This window comes from Salvelinus sp. IW2-2015, linkage group LG27, assembly GCF_002910315.2.
Source record: "Salvelinus sp. IW2-2015 linkage group LG27, ASM291031v2, whole genome shotgun sequence".
Lineage (NCBI taxonomy): Eukaryota > Metazoa > Chordata > Actinopteri > Salmoniformes > Salmonidae > Salvelinus > Salvelinus sp. IW2-2015.
Genome location: NC_036867.1, coordinates 3,743,666 through 3,760,020, shown reverse-complemented (window position 1 = coordinate 3,760,020; position 16,355 = coordinate 3,743,666). Strand labels below are relative to the sequence as shown.

At 43.7% G+C, this 16,355-nt stretch overlaps 1 protein-coding gene across 1 annotated transcript in view; it reads right to left on the bottom strand.

The window, feature by feature from the left end:
- Positions 1-16,355, bottom strand: part of LOC111953859 (histone-lysine N-methyltransferase 2D-like) — a 127,963-nt gene that overhangs the window by 27,221 nt on the left and 84,387 nt on the right. The window lies entirely within an intron of this gene.

Below are 16,355 nucleotides of genomic sequence, written 5' to 3'. Positions count from 1 at the left end.
ATTTACATTAACTCCATCCACTATAGGAAGACTTGGTAATTGTTTAATAAGGAAGGGATGTGTGAAATGAAACATTAACATGATAAGCTTCATTTCAAGACTCTTTAAGACTCACTGCATCTACGATCTAGGTCTACATCAATGCAAAAAAGACTACCGGGGTAAAGTGCCCATCAGTTTCTTTCCATTTTCCAAAACAATCTAGTTAATTTCCCCTGCAACGACCTTTCCCCCTCAACTCTCCATTTCTGTCTCTTCTCCTTCCATTTTCACCCCTCTCTCCCCCTTTCTTCCTCTGCTCTCCTCCTCACATTGGAGGAGCAAAAGCACATGCAGTAAAACCCAAAGAGGGAGGAGTCACCATGACAACCCCCGTTTACAAGGACCCACTCTCGTTAGAACACCAAGGCGATGGTTTCAGGCAGAAAATAAAAATCCCAGCGAATCGGGTGAGAGAGAGAGATGAGAGGAGTTTAAACAATCCCACTGTGTTTGGCCTGCAATGAAAGTCTTAGGCTTTGCATCGCGGCTTTACATGGCACCCCCACAACAGTACGGTGCAGATAAACTCCCATGTCAAAACAGAGCTCAAGATTTCTTTGAAAGCAAACTAAATAGGGTTTACAGTGAAATGGATGGGGGGGACAGAACACCAGAGGAGAGTCATAGAATTCAAAGTTAAATAATCTGTAACTGAGGCCTCAGAGGACCCACCTGGTACTCTAGCACTACCACACCTCAATGGGAGGTTTAGATAGAGGGAACGTTGCTGTAGAACCGCGCCTAAGCAACGTTCCCTCCCTGGGAACGTTTCCTCCCTGGGAGTGCTGCGCAGAGGAAATATCAACCCGCGCAGAGAAGCAAGAGATTGAACTTCACTCAACTTCTAGAGTTTTCTCCCTTAGTTAACACTATCAACGATTCCCTTAACTGTGGGATTTGTGATCGAACCAACACATTAGCCACGTTCAATGGAACATACCGAAACAAAACAAACCAGACAAAACTTAGTATGCAAAACTAACTACGCAAGAGATTTTGTTGTAGGCAGAACGCATCTACGTAGGATTCCATTGCATTGACAGGCACGACTCAGGCCCGTACACAGACCGGTGCACCATAACCAACAAGAGCTACAGTGGGCCTATATACAAATATTTTATTCTTTGTCCCCAACGCTCTAGGTGACCAGTTTTGCTAGCCTTTAGCCGTACCCTCATCCTACTTCTCCTCGGGTGATGTGGAGGTAAACCCAGGCCCTGCGTGTCCCCAGGCACCCTCATTTGCTGACTCTGTGATAGAAAAAACCTTGGTTTCATGCATGTCAACATCAGAAGCCAACTCCCTAAGTTTGCTTTACTCACTGCTTTAGCACACTCAGCCAACCCTGATGTCCTTGCCGTGTCTGAATCCTGGCTTAGGAAGGCCACCAACAATTCTGAGATTTCCATACCCACCTACAACATTTTCCGTCAAGATAGAACTGCCAATGGGGGAGGGGTTGCAATCTACTGCAGAGATAGCCTGCAAAGTTCTGTCATACTTTCCAGGTCTATACCCAAACAGTTTGAACTTCTAATTTAAAAAATGAACCTCTCCAGAAATAAGTCTCTCACTGTTGCCGCCTAGTATCGACCCCCCTCCGCTCCCAGCTGTGCCATGGACACCATTTGTGAATTGATCGCCCCCCATCTAGCTTCAGAGTTTGTTCTGTTAGGTGACCTAAACTGGGATATGCTTAACACCCCGGCAGTCCTACAATCTAAGCTAGATGCCCTCAATCTCACACAAATCATCAAGGAACCCACCAGGTACAACCCTAAATCCGTAAACATGGGCACCCTAATAGACATTATCCTGACCAACTTGCCCTCCAAATACACCTCCTCTGTTTTCAATCAGGATCTCAGCGATCACTGCCTCATTGCCTGTATCCGCGGTCAAACGACCACCCCTCATCACTGTCAAACGCTCCCTAAAACACTTCTGCGAGCAGGCCTTTCTAATCAACCTGGCCCGGGTATCCTGGAAGGATATCGACCTCATCCCATCAGTCGAGGATGCCTGGTCATTCTTTTAAAGTAATTTCCTCACCATCTTAGATAAGCATGCCCCGTTCAAAAAATGCAGAACTAAGAACAGATATAGCCCTTGGTTCACTCCAGACCTGACTGCCCTYGACCAGCACAAAAACATCCTGTGGCAGACTGCAATAGCATCGAATAGTCCCCACGATATGCAACTGTTCAGGGAAGTCAGGAACCAATACACGCAGTCAGTCAAGAAAGCAAAGGCTAGCTTTTTCAAGCAGAAATTCGCATCTCAGAAATTCGCAACTCCAAAACGTTTTGGGACACTGTAAAGTCCATGGAGAACAAGAGCACCTCCTCCCAGCTGCCCACTGCACTGAGGCTAGGTAACACGGTCACCACTAATAAATCCATGATAATCGAAAATTTCAATAAGCATTTCTCAACGGCTGGCCATGCCTTCCTACTGGCTACTCCAACCCCGGCCAACAGCTCCGCCTCCCCCGCAGCTACTCGCCCAAGCCTCCCCAGCTTCTCCTTCACCCAAATCCAGACAGCAGATGTTCTGAAAGACCTGCAAAACCTGGACCCAGACAAATCAGCTGGGCTAGACTATCTGGACCCTCTCTTTCTAAAACTATCCGCCGCCATTGTTGCAACCCCTATTACCAGCCTGTTCAACCTCTCTTTTGTATCGTCTGAGATCCCTAAAGACTGGAAAGCTTCCGCGGTCATCCCCCTCTTCAAAGGGGGTGACACCCTAGACCCAAACTATTACAGACCTATATCCATCCTTCCCTGCCTATCTAAAGTCTTCGAAAGCCAAGTTAATTAACAGATCACTGACCATTTCGAATCCCACCGTACCTTCTCCGCTGTGCAATCCGGCTTCCGAGCYGGTTACGGGTGCACCTCAGCCATGTTCAAGGTACTAAACGATATCATAACCGCCATCGATAAAAAAGACAGTACTGTGCAGCCGTCTTCATCGACCTGGCCAAGGCTTCGACTCTATCAATCACCGTATTCTTATCGGCAGACTCAATAGCCTTGGTTTTTCTAATGACTGCCTCGCCTGGTTCACCAACTACTTTGCAGACAGAGTTCAGTGTGTCAAATCGGAGGGCATGTTGTCCGGTCCTCTGGCAGTCTCTATGGGGGTACCACAGGGTTCAATTCTCGAGCCGACTCTTTTCTCAGTATATATCAATGATGTCGCTCTTGCTGCGGGCGATTCCCTGATCCACCTCTACGCAGACGACACCATTCTGTATCCTTCTGGCTCTTCCTTGGACACTGTGCTAACTAACCTCCAAACGAGCTTCAATGCCATACAACACTCCTTCTGTGGCCTCCAACTGCTCTTAAACTCTAGTAAAACCAAATGCATGCTTTTCAACCGTTCGCTGCCCGCACCCGCCCGCCCGACTAGCATCACCACCCTGGACGGTTCCAACCTAGAATATGTGGATAACTATAAATACCTAGGTGTCTGGCTWGACTGTAAACTCTCCTTCCAGACTCATATTAAACATCTCCAAAATCAAATCTAGAAATCGGCTTTCTATTTCGCAACAAAGCCTCCTTCACTCACGCCGCCAAACTTACCCTAGTAAAACTGACTATCCTACCGATCCTCGACTTCGGCGATGTCATCTACAAAATAGCTTCCAACACTCTACTCAGCAAACTGGATGCAGTCTATCACAGTGCCATCCGTTTTGTTACCAAATCACCTTATACCTCCCACCACTGCGACCTGTATGCTCTAGTCGGCTGGCCCTCGCTACATACCCACTGGCTCCAGGTCACCTATAAGTCTATCCTAGGTAAAGCTCCACCTTATCTCAGTTCACTGGTCACGATAACAACACCCACCCGTAGCACACGTTCCAGCAGGTATATCTCACTGATCATCCCCAAAGCCAACACCTCATTTGGCCGCCTTTCCTTCCAGTTCTCTGCTGCCAGTGACTGGAACGAATTGCAAAAATCGCTGAAGTTGGAGACTTATTTCCCTCACCAACTTTAAACATTAACTATCTGAGCAGCTAACCGATCGCTGCAGCTGTACATAGTCCATCTGTAAATAGCCCACCCAATCTACTTACCTCATCTCCATACTGTTTATATTTTATTTACTTTTCTGCTCTTTTGCACACCAGTATCTCTACTTGCACATCATCATCTGCTCATTTATCACTCCAGTGTTAATCTGCTAAATTGTAAATATTCGCTCCTATGGCCTATTTATTGCCTATCTCCTCATACGTTTTGCACACACTGTATATAGACTTTCTTTTTTCTACTGTGTCATTGACTTGTTTATTGTGTTATTGGCTTGTTTATTGTTTACTCCATGTGTAACTCTGTGTTGTTGTCTGTGTCACACTGCTTTGCTTTATCTTGGCCAGGTCGCAGTTGCAAATGAGAACTTGTTCTCAACTAGCCTACCTGGTTAAAAAAATAAAAAATAGACCATTGCCATATATGGATCTGTGCCATTGACTTTGAACTGGATTATGTTTACAGCATTAGTGGTGCGAGTAAATGCGCTTGTTTTGAGAACAAAGCGAGAGCTACATGTAGGCATGTGTGCACATTTGTTCATATCCTTTGCTATTTATTGAGTTATTAGCCCAGTTAAAGATCATTTGTAGTCTAAGGGGTAGTGCTCTTGTGAGTCAGGAAAATATATATTTTTTGTCTTAAAGGTGCAGTCTTGTATTTTAAGACTATCTACTTAGCTTATTCAAGCCTATCGGCAGAGGATAAGCATGATGTGTGATTCTCTGTAATAATGGTATGGGAATAATGATGCATTTTATTTTGTAAAGTGGTTTCTTGCATCAAATGCCACAACATTTTCAGTCACATCCTTGTCTGTAGGACAAGTGGTGACCGTATTACCGCCACACCGGCGGTCTCGAGTCATGACTGCAGTCAAATTCCATGTGTCCGTTTAGTCACGGTAATTAGGCTTCTCCAAGCTCTGATGCTGCTGATGGTCATTAGCAGCCTACCAAACTTGCTAACTGGCTGGTACTCAGCAGTCGATTGTCCTGCTAATCACGCTGACATCAATGCAAATGTAAATCAAAAATCTAATTAAACACTTCATGAGGGCATGTTGCGCAATTTTTCTATAGGCTATGCAATTGCGTGAGAAAACAGAGTGATGGCCTCTATTAAAAAGAGGATCCAGCAGATTTCTATATGCTAGGCCTACTATATTTATTTTTCAATTTAAACAGATCGCTGATCTTTAAAACAGGCGTACAGCCTACCTGGCTGGTATGAAAATGAACCATGGGAAAAGCGTCCTCCATTCGCTATTTAAGTGCATAGATGACAGGGTTGGGTAGGTTACTTTCTAAATGTAATACGTTACATTAACCTGTCCAAAATTGTAATCAGTAAAGTAACTTTGGGATTACCCAAACTCAGTAATCCGATTACATTCTGTTACTTTTAGATTACTTTCCCCTTAAGAGGCAGAAGACAAAAATGTATGTTACCAATTGAACATCTATTGCAGGATAAATCAATGTTAAAGTTTACATTACATCCACACATGGATGTAAATGGGTTGGTTATGTAGGCTTTATGGGTTGGTTATGAAGGCTTCTTCTAACCCATCGCTTTCTACTACATATAATACAATTAAATTATATCTTTACATTAACAACCAATGTCCATCAGAATTCCAATGAATGTTATACCCCTTGACCTTCAAGAATAGGACTTGGAAATATGAACGTATAGATTAGGCAAATTGTTTTACCTGAGCATAACCCCAAAACTAAGGACTTATTAGCCAGCCCTACTCTGTTGTTAATGGTTTTGTCATCATGAGGACTGATTGGGCTCATTGATTTGAGTTGAAAAATAAATGCTGCGCTCATGGAATGGCAGGCTTTCAGCACAACTGAAAAGTGCTCTTTACATGTGAAAATGAATGCCATATGCTGCATTTACTATAGGCCTATTGTTTACCTTTTTGTTGGTGACACATTGATGTCTTGAAAATATAAAGCTGTTTAAAAGGCAAATCTACAGATGAAACAATAACAAAACGGGCATCCCGCCTCTATTTTGGTAAAACGCTGAGGGATGGGCATGGACAAATGTAACACCTCTCAGATTAATAGACAGAGCTATGGAAGCAAGGACTGACAATCCATTACATAAAAGTATTGTTTTAACTATGTTATGAGGCTATACAATGTTTGTTTACATTTACTATGTTTAAAAAACATTGGAGAAAAACAAGCTTATATTTTGGGTTCTCGTGGCATGTGACAGTTGAACTAAGCTCACGAGGCATTTATAAGTTAAATTCTTCAAGAATCAATGGATAGATATATAAGTCCAAAAATGGATGTACAGTTGAAGTCGGCAGTGTACATACACCTTAGCCAAATACATTTAAACTCAGTTGTTCACAATTTTTTACATTTAATCCTAGTAAAAATTCCCTGTCTAAGGTCAGTTAGGATCACCACTTTATTTTAAGAATATGAAATGTCAGAATAATAGTAGAGAGAATGATATATTTCAGCTTTTATTTCTTTCATCACATTCCCAGTGGGTCAGAAGTTTACATACACTCAATTAGTATTTGGTAGCATTGCCATTAAACTGTTTAACTTGGGTCAAACGTTTTGGGTAGCCTTCCACAAGCTTCCCACAATAAGTTGGGTGAATGTTGGCCCATTCCTCCTGACAGAGCTGGTGTAACTGAGTCAGGTTTGTAGGCCTCCTTGATCGCACATGCTTTTTCAGTTCTGCCCACAAATGTTCTATAGGTTTGAGGTCAGGGCTTTGTGATGGCCACTCCAATACCTTGACTTTGTTGTCCTTAAGCCATTTTGCCACAACTTTGGAAGTATGCTTGGGGTYATTGTCCATTTGGAAGACCCATTTGCGATAAAGCTTTAACTTCCTGACTGATGTCTTGAGATGTTGCTTCAGTATATCCACAATTTTCCTGCCTCATGATGCCATTTATTTTGTTAAGTGCACCAGTCCCTCCTGCAGCAAAGCACCCCCACAACATGATGCTGCCACCCCCGTGCTTCACGGTTGGGATGGTGTTCTTCGGCTTGCAAGCCTCCCCCTTTTTCCTCCAAACGATGGTCATTATGGCCAAACAGTTCTATTTTTGTTTCATCAGACCAGAGGACATTTCTCCAAAAAGTACGAGCTTTGTCCCCATGTGCAGTTGCAAACCGTAGTCTGGCTTTTTTATGGCGGTTTTGGAGCAGTGGCCTCTTCCTTGCTGAGCGGCCTTTCAGGTTGTCGATATAGGACTCGTTTTACTGTGGATATAGATACTTTTGCACCTGTTTCCTCCAGCATCTTCATAAGGTCCTTTGCTGTTGTTCTGGGATTGATTTGCACTTTTCGCACCAAAGTACGTTCATCTCTAGGAGACAGAACACGTCTCCTTCCCGAACAGTATGATGGCTGCGTGGTCCCATGGTGTTTGTACTTGTGTACTATTGTTTGTACAGATGAACGTGGTACCTTCAGGCGTTTGGAAATTGCTCCCAAGGATGAACCAGACTTCGGATGCCGACAGCAGTCGCACCACTGGAAGCCATAGCTTTGACTGTAGTCAACAAAAGCCTATTCCTGATCTTTTCCAGCGATCCATCAAACACATTTGATGTGTCATCATAGTGGTCTCTGACTTGTGGTCAGACTCGCTCAGGTGGAACAAACTTAAACTTCCGCCTTTATTCAATGCCAAGTATTTTCCTGCTGCCCGTTTCGAGACAGGGGCATGACAGTGGTCCATTCTAAAGTAAAACACATTTCACACATATATTATTTAGTATATGTAAAGACAAGATTAAATCAAGTATAGTGTGATGGTGACAATATTAGCCTATTCCTTGTGAACTATATATTATCAATTGTGAATGGTTTGTATCACAACTAAAGTCGACAAATAACTTCTTAAAACGAAGCACATTAATCCGCTTTACAACAGGTGCAGAGCCTAACTGGCATACACTCAGCGCATGAGTTAAGTGTGGGGAATATTTCCATGTTAAAATGTTATAGGATGCATTTTCTCCATTGTTTTTGATGGTAGACCACTCTGGTAGGCCTACATTATGATCAAGTAGCCTACTTGACCACTGTTAAAACTAACTTAGTGGGTACAGCCTCAGTGCTCACAGTAAACACTCAGCGGAAGTTGCACAGAATTTTCACAATGTTCAAGTTTGCGCTCAGCTGATATTTTGCTGAGTGACAAAAAAAACGAGGGAACATTGCATATACATGCCTGAAAATGTTGCTGTGACACCTCAAATTTGTATCTACCAGGAAAATTAAGGATTCTATCTTTACCATCTCAAATATTTTTCATTGTGCCCCTAAATTTCTTTGTGTGCGCCAACATTTTCCAACTTAGGCGCACACATGCTCCTTGTAAAAAAGGAAAACTCATGAGTTCATAGGTTTACTGGTAAAATGCACGACAGGGAACTTCAGGGGCACTCCAGGCAGAGCAAAATTCAGTTGGTGGTAGAGAAACCAAAAAAGGTTGGGAACCACTGTTGTAGAGGCAGAAAGATGTGTGTGTGTGTGTGTGTGTGTGTGTGTGTGTGTGTGTGTGTGTGTGTGTGTGTGTGTGTGTGTGTGTGTGTGTGTGTGTGTGAGAAAGGAGGTGAGATGGAAAAAGCGAGGGTGAAAGCAAGAGGACAGACAGTCCCTTTTTTTAATCCACTAGTGGTAAATACACCAGCATCTCTCCATCTCCGTCTCTTTGCTGCTACCACCATCTAGACTCAGCTAACACAGATGGGAGAAGAGAGCAACGAGGACAGAGCATCCCATTGGCTGAGCCCGGGGGAGTTATTTTTAACTTGTGGCAGAACCGCCACTGTCTCTTGAGATGTCCCCTCCCCCCAAGAGAGCCGTAAATCTCAGCACCATCAGAGAGCACAGACAGGCACAAGACTGGATTCCCTTCACACATCCATTCTCCTCCATTTATCTGATTATGCTGTCAGGCTGTGTTCTCAGAGAAAAAGTGAAGAATGTTAGTTCAATGTGGGACTGCCCATATGGAAATCTATACATGTATGATTGTAAGTTGTCTTGGTTAAAAGCATCTGCTAAATGGCATATATTATTTTATACTGAACAAAAATATAAAATGCAACCATTTCAACCATTTTACTGAGTTACAGTTCAAATAAGGAAATCAGTCAATTTAAATAAATTCATTAGGATCTATGGATTTCACATGACTTTGCAGGGGCGCAGTCATGGGTGGGCATAGGCCCTCCCAATTGGGAGCCAGGCCCACCCACTGGGGAGCCAGGCCCAGCCAATCAGAATTTGTTTTCTCACACAAAAGGGCTTTATTACAGACATAAATACTTCTCAGTTTCATTTGCTGTCTGGGTGGCTGTTCTCAGACGATCCTGCAGATAAAGACACCTGAAGTGGAGGTCCTGGGCTGGCGTGGTTATATGTGGTCTGTTGTTGTGAGGCCGGTTGGACGTACTGCCAAATTCTCTAAAATGACGTTGGAGGCAGCTTGTGGTAGAAAAATGAACATTCAATTCTCTGGTAACAACTCTGGCTCGACATTCCTGCAGTTAGCATGTCAATTGCCCACACCCTCAAAACTTGAGACATCTGTGGCATTGTGCTGTGTGACAAAACTGCACATTTTAGAGTGGCCTTTTACAATAGCAATAACGCACTATGGAGGTTTGTGGTATATGGCCAATATACCACGGCTAAGGGCTGTAACCAGGCACTCTGCATTGCATCATGCGTAAGAACAGCCCTTAGCCATGGTATATTGGCTATATACTACACTCCCTCGGGCCTTATTGCTTAATTATAGAATACAAATCTACACTTTATGACCAAAAGGATGTGGACACCTGCACGTCAAACATCTTATAAAAAAATTAATGGGAATTAATATGGAGTTGGTCCCCCCTTTGCTGCTATAACAGCCTCCACTCCTCTTGGAAGGCTTTCCACTAGATGTTGGAACATTGCTGCGGAGACTTGATTCCATTCAGCCACAAGATGAGGTTGGGCAATGATGTTGGGCGATTCGGCCTGGCTCGCAGTCGGCGTTCCAATTCATACCAAATGTGTTCGATAGGGTTGAGGTCAGAGCTCTGTGCAGGCCAGTCAAGTTCTTCCACACCGATCTCGACAAACCGTATCTGTATGGACCTCGCTTTGTGCACGAGGGCACTGTCATGCTGAAACAGCCTTCCCCAAACTGTTGCCACAAAGTTGGAAGCACAGAATCGTCTAGAATGTAATTGTACGCTGTAGCATTAAGATTTCCCTTCACTGGAACTAAGGGGCCTAGCCCTAACTATGAAAAACAGCCCCAGACCAATACTCCTCCACCAAACTTTCCAGTTGGCACTATGCATTCGGGCAGGTAGTGTTGTCATGGCATTCGCCAAACCCAAATTCACCCATCAGACTGACAGATGGTGAAGCATGATTCATCACTCCAGAGAACATGTTTCCACTGCTCCAGAGTCCAATTGCGCATGGTGATCTTAGGCTTGTGTGCGGCTACTCGGCCATGGCAACCCATTTCATGAAGCTCCCAACGAACGCTACAGGTCTTGTGCTCACGTTGCTTCCAGAGGCAGTTTGGAACTCAGTAGTGAGTGTTGCAACCGAGGACAGACGATTTTTATGCGCTACACACTTCAGCACTCCCATTCTGTGAGCTTGTGGCCTACCACTTCACGGCAGAGCCGTTGTTGCTCCTACAAGTTTCAACTTCACAATAACAGCAGTTGACCAGGGCAGCACTAGCTGGGCAGACATTTGACAAATTGTCTTGTTTTAAAGGTTGCATCCTATGACGATGCCACATTGAAAGTCACTCAGCTCCTCAGTGAGGCCATTCTACTGCCAATGTTTGTCTATGGAGATTGCATGGCTGTGTACTCGATTTTTTTTTACACCTGTCAGCAACGGGTGTGGCTGAAATTGAAAAATCCACCAATTTGAAGGGGTGTCCACATACTACTATATACACAAAAGTATCTATAGACCATCTATCTATACTAGCCGTGTCTCATTGCTGCTTCGATCATACGGTTGACAGTGACACGTTGTGTTCTATATTTACAATCAAGTTTCACCTTTGGTAAGAGTTTGTAGGAATGTAACTTAATACTCGACCTCTCATACAAGTCAATAGTGCTGCATTTTATTTCTGGTAGCTGCAGATGAGACTACCACTAGAATGTTGTAGTTAACGTAATGCAAAGGGAGCGGTCAGTACTTCGCTCTGTGAAAAGCAGGCGGTGTCCCAAATGGCACCCTATTTCCTAAATAATAATAATAGTCCCCATGGGCCCTGGTCAAAAGTAATGCACTACATAGGGAATAGGGTGCTATTTGGGACACAACCTGAAACAAAAGGCCCTTGCTTGAATCACACCCTTGACATTGAGGCAAGAGCTCCCATTGTCTGGAGTGGTAGAGAAAAAAAAAACGGTGCTGAAGTTCCAATCACACTGAAACACACACAACACCATAGCCTCAGCTGCACTGGCTAGATAGAGAGACAGGGTAGATGGAGAAAGCAAGAGAGAAGACCGGAGAGAGGGAGGGAGAGAAAGTGAGATAGGACCGGTAGAGAAATAATAGAGCCAACAGGATATAAAGTGTGAAAAGAGGGCTTAGTCAAAACTCATCTGACTGAGCGACCCCCCCCCCCCCCATCTCTTGTCTCCGCCTCTCTAGAACACATCCCCGTCATCACCCAGTCCCAGGCTCTCAGCCTATATGTGCCCAAGGAGAGACCTTCTACCTCTTCTCCTTCGAGCAGCACAGAAATAGAGTGCAGAGGAGGGGGAATGGGAGGGAGGAAACGAACAAGACAGAGAAATAGGTAAGGCAGACAGTCGTGAGACACAGACCAGTACGCCATAACTAATCAGAACTGCAGTAGGACTATATACAAATAGACCGTTGCAATATGGATTTGTGCCACTCAATTGAACTGGACTGTGTTTACAGCATGAGCAGATGTGCTTGTTTTGAGATCAAAGGAAGAGCTACATGTAGCGAGAGCGTACATTGGACCATTTTACTTTTATATTCGCCTAAATATTTTGCTGTGCAACCTGACATTTTTATTTATGAGCATCAGTGTGCCTAAGAAAACTAAGGAATCAATCTTTAATATCAAAAATATTTTTCAATGTGCTGCTAAATTTCTTTATGTGTGTCTACATTTTTCAAAATTCAGCTGGTGGTAGAGAAACCAAAAGGTTGGGAACCACTGTCGTAGAGGCAGAAGAGATTTATAAACAAGAGAACGAGAGACTTAAAGCTGGTACAGCCTTAGTGTTCACAGTAAACGTGCACCGGAAGTTGCACAGAATTTTCACAACGCTCAAGTTTGGGGTCAGCAGACGTGAAATTTGCTCAGTGCCTAAATTTTTTTAGGGAACATTGGGCCCATGCATATGTGCGCACACACACTGATGCGTTTGCATGCACGCATGTGCATCCCGCTTGCACACACTAACACACTCCCTCATATCCTCCTCTTTCACTCACATACACACACACACATTACACAAAGGCATTGGAGAAGGGTGATGGGGTGGCTACAGGGAGAGGAGGAGAAAGGGGGAAATCACAACAAATCCGCACCGCAATTCATCCGGGTGCCAAGCGGGTTGGGAACAGGGTCCATTTTCATTAGGCCCGGTAATAACGCCTTCGAGGGAAATCAGATTGTCTTTTAGCTGGTGGGGCCGGCCCATGATAGGTCACCAGCTGGTTCTGTGAATACAGGAAGCCAGTAATTGATGCATTTCTCTCCCACCACTCGCTGCCTGGCTCAGAGAGATGGAAGGGATTCAGACAATGCTATGTGGACCTTCCCTTTGAGTATCGGCAGAATTTAACTGCATCCTCCAAAAAGACTTCACAAAACCCCAAACCCAATTAGTTATTGTCCAAAAAATGTGATCAGGCCAGTTTGTTTGAGCCAAATAGTCAATAAGACTACAGCACTATTCCACATAGTCAGGTAGACAATGACCCGATTACACAGTCAACATTACTACAACACATAGTCAGTCAAAAACACTATTTTCCACAGGCAACAAGAACACAACTAAGTCAAAGACGACAGCACTGTTCCATAGTCAACACAACAACATGTTTACACACTAATTCAAAGACAACACGACTATTCCACAGTCAACTAGACTACAGCATTATTCCACATAGTCAACAACTAGACCACAGCACTATTCCCCGGTCAGCTAGACCACAACACTTTTCCACATAGTCAGCAAGACTACAATACTATTCCACATAGTCAACAAGACTACAACGACATTCTACATAATCAACTGGACCAGTGGTTCCCAAACTTTTTATAGTCCCGTACACCTTCCAACATTCAACATCCAGCTGAGAAACCCCCTCTAGCACCAGGGTCAGCGCACTCTCAAATGTTGTTTTTTGCCATCATTGTAAGCCTGCCACACACACACTCTATACGATACATTTATTAAACATAAGAATGAGTGTGAGTTGTCACAACCCGGCTTGGGGGAAGTGACAAACAGCTCTTATAGGACCAGGTCACAAATAATAATAATCGATCATTTTGCTCTTTATTTAGCCATCTTACATATAAAACCTTATTTGTTCATCAAAAATGGTGAATAATATTGGGTTGTATTGGAGAGTGTCAGTCTTCAATCATTTTCCACACACAGTCTACCTTTCTTTTTCATGCTAGTGAGGGCCGAGAATCCACTCTCACATAGGTACGTGGTTGCAAAGGGCATCAGTGTCTTAACAGCGAGATTTGCCAAGGCAAGAAACTCTGAGCGCAGCCCTATACAGAAATCTGGTAGTGGATTCTGATTAAATTCAATTTTCACAGAACCCCTTGTTGCAATTTCGATGAGGCTCTCTTGTTCAGATATTGGTAAGTGGACTGGAGGCAGGAAAGGGATAACGAATCCAGTTGTTTATGTTGTCCGTTTCGGGAAAGTACCTGCGTAATTGCRCACCCAGCTAACTCAGGTGCTTCGCTATATCACATTTGACATTGTCCGTACGCTTGAGTTCATTTGCACACAAAAAAATCATACAACGATGGAAAGACCTGTGATTATCCTTGTTAATGCAGACAGAGAAGAGCTCCAACTTTTTAATAATTTTGTCCCGCACATTGAATATAGTTGGAGAGTCCCTGTAATCCTAGATTCAGATCATTCAGGCGAGAAAAAACATCACCCAGATAGGCCAGTCGTGTGAGAAACTCGTCATCATGCAAGCGGTCAGACAAGTGAAAATGAAGGTCAGTAATGAAAACTTTACGCTCGTCTCTCAATATAAAAAAAAAAACTTGACCACTGATGTCACAAAGCTGTCCAATACTTTTAAAATATTCTCTCATGTTGTCCTGGTTTCCAGTGGTTTGCAGAAGAGGATGTCTTCCTTAATTGACTCCCCCATAAACGTAACGGACATATACCAGGTGCTGTGCCAGGCCCCCCACGTCTGTTGACTCATCCAGCTGTAACACATATAATTCACGGGCTTTTATGCAAAGCAGCAATTGTTTCAAACCATCTCCTGCCATGTCACTGATGCGTCGTGAAACAGTGTTGTTTGATGAAGACATTGTCTATATAGTTTTTTTGGCCTTTTCCCCCAGCATTGTCCCAGCTATATCCGCGGCAGCAGGAATAATTAAGTCCTCCACAATAGAATAGGGCTTGCCTGTCCTAGCCACTCGGTAGCTCACCATATAAGACGCTTCTAGCCCCTTCTTATTAATGGTATCTGTTGCTTTTATACAGTCTTACTATTTGAAAGTCGTCTTTATTCTCGCTCAAACTCCTGTGGCTTATTTTTCATATGGTCATGTTTTGGTTCTAAATGTCTGCGCAAGAGTGAAGGTTTCCACGAGAGAGTAACGGTTAATGTGATTGGATGTTAATTATTTGACTAGACTACCTGTATTTGACATTGTGTTATTTTGAAGAACACTAGATGGCTTAATTTTATTTTTGGCAGTGAAACGAGGCTACTCAGGCGAGAGCAAAAAACTCACCCACATGTATAGCCCTGTTGGAAGATCTAAATGCACTGTTTGAAAATGTAGATTATTATTATTTTTTATAAAATTGTTATTTGTTAAAATGTGAATCACATTTTTATTTGGCGTACCCCCGACGGCATTGCGGGTACCCCCGTTTGGGAATACCTGAACTATACAACACCTTATTACACAGTCAACAACTAGACTACAGCAGCACTAGTCCATAGTCTTCGTCAACTAGACTACAGCAGCACTAGTCCATAGTCTTCGTCAACTAGACTACAGCAGCACTGTCCATAGTCTTCGTCAACTAGACTACAGCAGCACTAGTCCATAGTCTTCGTCCAACTAGACTACAGCAGCCACTAGTCCATAGTCTTCGTCAACTAGACTACAGCAGCACTAGTCCATAGTCTTCGTTCAACTAGACTAGCAGCACTAGTCCATAGTCTTCGTCAACTAGACTACAGCAGCACTAGTCATAGCCGTCGTCAACTAGACTACAGCGAACTAGTCGATAGGCTCTTCGTCAACTAGACTACAGCAGCACTAGTCCATAGTCTTCGTCAACTAGACTACAACACTAATCCATAGTCTCGTCAACTAGACTACAGCAGCACTAGCCCTAGCCGTCGTCAACTAGACTACAGCAGCACTAGTCCATAGTCCTTCGCTCAACTAGACTACAGCAGCACTAGTCCATAGTCGTCGTCAACTAGACTACAGAGCACTAGTCCATAGTCTTCGTCAACTAGACTACAGCAGCACTAGTCCATAGTCTTCGTCAACTAGACTACGCAGCACTAGTCCATAGTCTTCTGTCAACTAGACTACAGCACACTAGTCATAGTCTTCGTCAACATGACTACAGCAGCACTAGTCCATAGTCTTCGTCAACTAGACTACAGCAGCACTAGTCCATAGTCTTCGTCAAACTAGACGTATCAGCAGCACTAGTCCAAGTCTTCGTCAACTAGACTACAGCAGCACTAGTCCATAGTCGTCAACAAACTACAGCAGCACTAGTCCATAGTCGTCACAACTAGACTACAGCAGCACTAGTCCATAGTCTTCGTGTCAACTAGACTACAGCAGCACTAGTCCATAGTCTTCGTCAACTAGACTACAGCAGCACTAGTCCATAGTCTTCGTCAACTAGACTACAAGCAGCACTAGTCCATAGTCTTCGTCAAACTATACTACAGCAGCACTAGTCCATAGTC